The sequence below is a fragment of the Antedon mediterranea genome, chromosome 8 (assembly GCF_964355755.1).
Source record: "Antedon mediterranea chromosome 8, ecAntMedi1.1, whole genome shotgun sequence".
NCBI lineage: Eukaryota > Metazoa > Echinodermata > Crinoidea > Comatulida > Antedonidae > Antedon > Antedon mediterranea.
Window position 1 is genome coordinate 6280934 of NC_092677.1, and position 8577 is coordinate 6289510.

The window sequence follows — 8577 nt, forward strand, 5'->3', positions numbered from 1 at the left end:
GTTGTTCATATTGCCATGCACCCATGTGTGATCCTTAAGTTGAGAGCTAATCACAGTGGTGCACTATACAGTAAAATATACAAATTAAATACCACCAAATATATAGTGTTCAAAAACTCGTGTTTGGTACAATTAGGAAATGTACATACAATGAATGATTCGCGTTCGGTTTTCGTTTGGGGCGTCTCATTTGTCATTCTCCAGATATCGCCATCGATCGTCGGAGGCGTAAACACAGAGGCATGGGGCCCCCGACTTAATGACCTTAATTCTAAGTGGCGCTACGTCAACGCTATTAAAGACCTCGTGTTTTTAGCCCATTTACGACATGTTTTAATGCCTTTTGTGCGTGAGCGCCATCCAGTTTGGCCGTAACGCCACTGCTCATCTTTTGTACCGTTTCAGAATTAATCAATTATCGTTAGTATTATCATCGGGATATTTAGAATATATCCTGTACATTTATATATTTTTTTGTGTATAGGCCTAAATATGTTCTAGTGAGATTTATATGTTCATTGACTATACTCATGGCTGGGTTAATTGTGTTTTTGTAAACACAAACACTATTTGATAAACCGGATTACATTGGCTGTACTTTGTAGTCATCACGTAGATGCGACAGAACTGTACATAACTGATTGTATAAAATATGACCGTGATGTATTGTTGCTGTCACAATGATCGATCTTTATTTTAATCAATCGATATATTCACTGATGATCAATGTAATTTTGTAATTAATCAACTTCTAATCAATTGATAGATTTAGTTGAACGAAGTATTCAATTTCTAGAGACTGTTTGATTGTGTCGTCAAAAAAGCAATATATGTTTGATGTTCTTATATTATTTTTTTTTTAAATAAAATGTTTTATAAAGCTTGGTTCCAACTTGAACGCAATGCAACGACGAGGTAAAAAGCAAGTGAGTTAAGCAATTTGACCAATAAGCGACAGTTCGGATGATCCATCGCGTTGTGATTGGTCAAATTATTTTCGGTGTGGTTACGTTGCGTCCAAAATGGGAACTAACCTTTGTTAAAATACGCCCAAAAGTCGTCCTGAAAAAAATTGAAAGGGAGAAGGGCTTGTGTGTGTTTTTCGTAATTGGGCAAAGGCCGATTAGAGTATACAACACTATAATATGAATTGAATTGAAGTACTCCTTCTTAACGTTCTTTTAGTCTTCCAACATTACGAGTTTCTCCTTTTGTTGTAATTTTGTTATCTCGAGATTCTTTTCTCAATGTTGATTAAAATATAAGTCGCGTGCTCAAGAAGTGTTTACCGACCAACCGACCGACCAACCGACCATTCGACCGACTAAGCTGTAGAGTCGCGTTGCACGCGACTAAAAAGTCCTCCTCAGGATTCATAAACCATCTCAAACTCCTTGCTGTTTATAATACAAGCAGTGAGAGGCGCTTGCGATTGACCAGCACACCGATACATTCAACAGCACATGAGGCACGGGGTATTCGGCCACTTCCATTGAAATTGTGTTATACCCCAGACATTTCTAGAAGTAGAATGATATATTATATTTTCTCAGACATCAAAAGAAACAAACTTGTAACAATGTTGAATTAATGTATTTTATGTTAACCTCAATATAATTCATTACATATTTTGTCGACAGAATACATACATGGAACACAATAACGGTTGTAATTGCTGATGCCATAAACATAACAAGGGTCGGGGTGAGGGTTAGAATACTATGGCACAGTATTTGTTATTTATTACTATTATATAAGTATTATGAATACTAACAAAATGAACTTACAGTCAACCTAGATCATCTGCGACACAGTTTAATAAATGTTATGAATGAAGTAGGCTCATTGTTTGTGGAATAAACTCTCCAGTGAACTTTAAAAAAATCTAATATCGAAAACTATACAAACAACGTATACAAAAAATGATATATATTATAAATATTAAGAACTTGTAAACCCTTTATTCTGCTATTAACAAAAGTATGTTACCTAGTATATAGGTTAGTTGTAATCACAACAATCCTTTTGAGACCTTATCAAACTTATGAGAGATGTGTCCTATGGGTCTTTTACCGTATTAGGCAATGTGTATAGAAAATAGAAAAAAAACATATTAAAAGTCAACCTTTCACAAGACATTATTATTACAGTAAGTGTATTTTAGATTTACTTTTCTAATCTGTAAAATTCTTATATCTACACAAACTAATCCAAGATTGCGTAAGTAGAAGTCATAATTACTTTATTTTTTATAAACATGATCACCTTTCGAATATGAAACGATAATCCAGATCCAAATTGACCGACAAATAATATCACAACAAAGAAGAAAATTGATCTATAGTATTAACATTTCCAACTGGCGCATATTAGGCTATAAATTACAGTTTAAAAATCGCATATATTTTGTGAATGCAATGCAAGTATACAAAGTATAGCTAGATATGGCATGCTATACGAATACGCCTACGTGCGAGAGGCAATTGAGTCTAGTACCCTACTCGTTAAACATGCAGTCGGGCTGGATTAATACAGTGCGACGTGGGGTGGGGATGGGTGTTGGATTGTGTATATCGCCCACTTTCGAAGGAATTATAATGGTTGCCAGTTGAGCAAATGCATTGTTTCAAACATTTTATCGATTTTTTATGATGCGGAAACACGGCCAAAGAGTAGGCCTAAGTTTATAAATTTTGGTTTGACAATGTTTTGTTGTTTCTATGTGTGAACTAGTCAGTAAGTAAAATTGTAAACCTGTAAGTCTGAACGCAATGTTACCAAACTGTATGTTCCTCGTGTTCATCGATCACCTGGCCCCCCGACTGCGTGAAAGAACCTTTACAACGATACGCAATTCAACGTCAGTGACAAAAACAAAAATTTATAAAAAACATAGGCCTACATACTTTTTTTCCCTATAAGTAATGTTCACAATATGATCGGTTATTACGCTTTGATCACCCAATTAAAATGACACTTATGAATGACATAATATCGTGCTGAAAACTAATAAATCAAAATAATCCATCAGTTGCAAATTTGTTCCTGAACGTTTTAATTGTAGGCCTCATAATGACCTCCTGCTTTATAACATTATTTAATTTTTATTTATAATTTGCCTATGAATTTTAAAGATAACAATTATATTATTAAATCGATCGAGCCCAGCACCTTCAAGTAATTCTAATTTTTTAAACTATATCCTATTTCTACTATAAAATTCGTAAAACGAATGAGAACGTAAAACTCTGCCTACACTATCAAATTAGTTTGACAACAAAAAATTTGGTGTGCCCAAATATAACATTTTTTTGTCACATAAAGATTGATAGTGTAGTCCGTACAGCAACACACACTTAATCAAAGTATAAAAGCCAAATATCAGCAAAACCATTTATTTTATTACGCAGTGAGAATATTCATCGCAATCAAGTAAAATATTGTATAATGGTTAGAACCTTGTGCGTAGGCCCTAATGTTAGGCCTATTTATAGAAAGCATGATACGTAATTTTAAAAAGAGAGGCGCCAGCTGGACGGACGTATTGTTGTGGACTTATACAGATATCAATATGACCGTTGCACAATCCATGGAAAGCTGAAGTCCCCAGATAACACGATGGCCATTATTAATTTGTGCTGGAAATTCATTCAATCATGGACTATCATTAAATGTTCTGTAATGTTGTTTTTTATGCTTCTAATTTTTTAAATATTTAATTTGTTATGGCCGTTGAACATGGGAAGCTGAAGTCTCCAGATAATAAGATGTCCATTATGTAATTTATGTGCTGGAAATTCATTCAAACATGGACAAACAATGTTCTGTAATGTTGATGTTTTTGTTTAATTATTCAACATTTGTTTTGTATTATAAAAAAAAAAAAATGTTCTAAGAGCAATAAAATCATAATCAATGTTAACGTAATTAAAAACGATTATAATTTCAGTTCAATAATTCACAATGTACATAGTTAAAGAAGGTTATAACAAGTTAATAACTCAATGAGAAATAAAAAAGTCGAGTTTCAATGAATGTTTGTATATTAAGTTTTATATCCCTATTATATGTTGTTGTAAATATTCCCTCCATGACGGTTTACGCTATTGAGGAGAATCAATTTAATTATTATAGTAAATATATTTACAAACAAAACATTAACAAAAATATACATACAAATGTAGTAGATCTATACTTGATTGAAGGTAATTATAACGGTCACGTGATAACGTTAAAAGTTACGTAATATTATTATAGGAAGAAACATACTGAGGTTCATTTGATATTGCATTATTATTATTTATGCGATTTACTGATTCAGTCCATAGTGAAGACGCGCCAAGCAGATTATGCGAAAGTAGGCCTACAAAATTAGGTAGGCCTACATTGGTTTTAAACTTGTTATGATAATATCTCTGTTTTATCATCAAAGAATTTATTTCTCCCTATTGGATCCCCTTTGGTCAGTGATCCCTTCGAATTTTTACTGGTTTCGCATCGTTTACAACAGGTGTGATGTGTAAAATTCTTAGCATTAATGGATCGATGACAGACTAAAGATATTCACGGTTCTCTAAACTAAGAGAAAATTATGTTTACCAAATGCTGCTTTGACACCAACGAAATTCAATTGACACTGATGTTACGTGGAATCGTGGTCCCTTTTACTCATATATTTCCTCCTCTCTTTTGTGGCGTGAACTATCAATTTGATTGATTTAGGCCTAATAATTAACAATCATGATCAATAAAATTGTTTAATTCAATCTGATATTCTCATATTATGTTCTTGTTCGTCTTTCTTTTCTTGATTTCGTTCTTATATTTCTCTCCTATTCCCTTTCAACACTCTTTAAAATTGTGATAGTTCTTTACAAATCATGGTTTAATTTTTCAGACTATAAAAACCGCGCGTGGATTGAATTAACACAAAGTACACGCTATAGACTTGTTAGTTATGACACGCCATGTATGCCAAATGTTTTTCTTCAAGTAAATCGCCATCTCAAATTATACTATCGACGTTTATATATCCCTGAATGCACATTTGTCATTTTACTGTTCAGTTTCTGTTCTGAAAATAGAATGAATTTGATATACCATTATTACTTGACAAAATAAAATTTTACTAAGTTAGTACTTGTTTTTTGTAGTAATGTATATTTACGAATGTAGACCTCAATAGAATCACGTTTGATTGAAATTCATATCACAATGTTTTCAAAACATTAATATCGTTGATAGACTTGACACGTCAATACACTTGAATGAATGCCAGGGTTATAGACCTACTATTATTTATATTTTAACAAGAGTTGTACCTATAAACATTTTCCCCAGAGGAACCAATGTAGGCATGTCTATCTATAAGGGTTACAACTACAATTAATCCATGATCTCAGCAACGATATGTTGCTCCGCGTGAGGTGCGTATGTCATAATTAATATAACATTTACATGATTTCACCTGTGCTCTAGTTCACCCCGTCTCCCTTGAGGACATGTGGGGATCGGTAACACATGACTTGATGGTATCATAGGGCGGTAATGATGCTAGAGATGAGTTAAATCTGAGTAGAAATGAAGTTCTTTGTAGAAGAACCTTTACTGAAAATAGTAATTTAATTATAAATTAAAAACAAATGAAATACCAATTAAAACCCGATGTCTGACGGATTGAATTTAAATTGCTTGTATTTCCAAAGTTAACCATAATAGCCCTGGCGATTATATCTTTCTTCTGTGCCGTTTTTTTTTCAAGAGCATACTAAACAGGGTCGAAATAAAATCGATCAGGTTGGCTACGTTCCGAATTTAATAAGAGCATCCAGTCCATCGCATAAGGTACCCTGGAGGTTTTATTCGTATGATCTGCAAACCTTGTTTCTCATGATGCGTTTCCTCCATATGACGTAATGCGATGAACGAAAATACATCGCGTGTGATTGGTTAAATTACTTGCGTTATCCATAAGTTCTTCCATTGCGTCTTAATTGCGTAAAAAGATTCGTTGCACGTATGTCCCAAGGTTCTGTAATTAGAACATTAACAACAGAAAGAATATTTCAATGCAAAAGATATATAGTTTAGTAGGCTACTTTTAAAAGTATAATAATAATGCCCGTTTTTATCCTCTGAGCAGGCCCCCGTAAGCTCAAGGCAACTGGATTTATTCGGTGAGCGCTCATAGCCTTGAACTTGAATGTTTAGGCCCTCATAACGCTCATTTCAAAATCATGGATCACAGCACTTTATTAACATTTGTAGCAACCTCATATTTCCAAATCTGCCATTGATGACTTTTGATTATGGCACCATCAAGACTTACAGTACCTAGTTACCGGATAAAGGTCGGTAGTTACTAACCATTGAAGTTAGCCCTAATGTTGTACCCGCGTACAAAAGTATAAGCTTTAATAACGGGGATGGTAAAAAGTAGGCATGTTCTGTCTGATCCGTTTGATCTGTAATCGATGGGCGTCATTTCCTATAATTATTATCCACAAGTGTTCTGAGTAATGATTTCCATAGAACTGTTTCCCTCGAGACGTCTCGACACGCCAATAGGTCAGGTTACGTACTGTGCATAACAGTACAGTTATACTATGGTAGGTACAATGGATTGATGATTAGCCTACTGATAAAAGAGTATGGGTAGAAGTCTAATGATGGATGAGAGAGCAGGGGGTCCCTATGCACTTTTTAAGCTTCTTGGAAGTCAATGAAATAATAGAATAATGAAAACGGGAGTAGGCCTATGACATGGTATCCTAATGGAGTAATGATAGAAGAGACAGTAGGAGCATACAGTTTTTTGACATCGTAGAATGGAGTTAAATAATGAATGAGTGAGTATGGTGCCTACAATTGTTAGGCATTGTAGAATGGAGTAATTATGGATGAAAATTACGGGTGCTTGGTAGCCCAATGGAGTAATGATGAGTGTGGAGATTTAAGGGGTGTCTTAACTTGTTTTATAAGGTTGGACAGGAACAAATACAAAATGGTGGTACAGTACTAGTACCAGGGAAGAGTAAAATTACTTTAAGTTAATTATTTTACGCTTCGCTGAAGATACATTAACAATTTTCATTTAAAAAAAAAGAAATTTTTTTTAATATACTTTTACAATAGTAGTAGATAATAATTATTTGCTTTTAATTTGTTTTAGACAGATTTTTACTTGTTTATTTTAATAACAAATGTACGAGAGTTGGATGTGGGGAAGGAGGCTCATTACTTGATCTAAGTTGGAAGCAGTAACCACCATTACTGTTGCTCTGTTTTAATATACCCATTAATATGGTTTTCACGTTTAGAAACAATCACTCTGTGATGAACTTAGCAGTATTATGTATATGTCAATCATCTCTTCATTCCATTTTTTATTTTTATCAATTCGTCACCATTTATGTCAAAGTCTTGACAGTGTTGAAATTATAGCCCTAGGCGATTGAAAACTTGACTTTCAGAACTTGGAAATTAGAAATGTTACGAATCAATCAGTAAGATTTTAGGTACAACAAGTTTGGAGCAAAACAGGCAAGAAACTGGATATTTGAGCGGGTATCGTAAATAGATGATTTAAAAAATATTACGTGAAATATAAATGTAGATTTTGCACTGTATTTGATTTGTTTTATGTTTTTTTATATTGAATTTTGTTGATATTGTTGACGTGGGTTTGATTCAGCACATCTGTTGATGACAGTTTTCAAAACGTTTGCTTTACCTCGACAGCCCCGTTTAACTTTTTTGTTTCTGATTGTTGAAAGATTGAAAATAAATAATAAATAAACGTGATTTTACAAAAATAATTTTCAGTAATGGTATAATATTAAAGGTTAAAATAAAAAAAAAACAACCAGAAAATAAGGGCCAAAGGTAAAAAATGTATAGAGATTGTGTAAGCATTATTATTCATGAAACATTGGATAAATAAAGGTGGTGAACCACAAATGCCTAATAATTTTAATTTGCCAAGGAAACGATACGGTAGTCTAGTAAGAACAGCAAAACAAATAATGCTACTTATCTTAAGCTATGCCTACACTATCAAACTAGTTTGACAAAAAAAGTGTGATGTGCCCAAATATAGTGGTGATATGCACAAGTATGGTAGTGATATGACATCATAATGTCCATATATGGGCACATCACATTTTGTTGTCACATAAAGTTTGATAGTGTAGACAGAGCTTTATCTTAATATCAAATATTTGATGATGCTTTTATCAATTATAGGCTATCAGACAATCCAATTTTTAGGCTAAACATACAAGCAAGCGGGGGTGGGTGGGGGGGGGGGGGTAAAAAATGTATGGAAATTGTGTAATCATTATTATTCATGAAACATTGGATGAATAAAGGTGGTAATGAACCACAAAATATAAAACGAATTATTAAAGTTCTATCATGCCTAATATACTTTTAATTTGCCAAGGGAACGATATCCTAGGTCTTACTTAATAATAATAATAATAGTTCATTATTATATAGCGCTCTACAAGCAAGCTTCTCTAAGCGCTGAACATTATTACCCCGGTCATTTTTTGGATCAAACACGTATGGAAACAT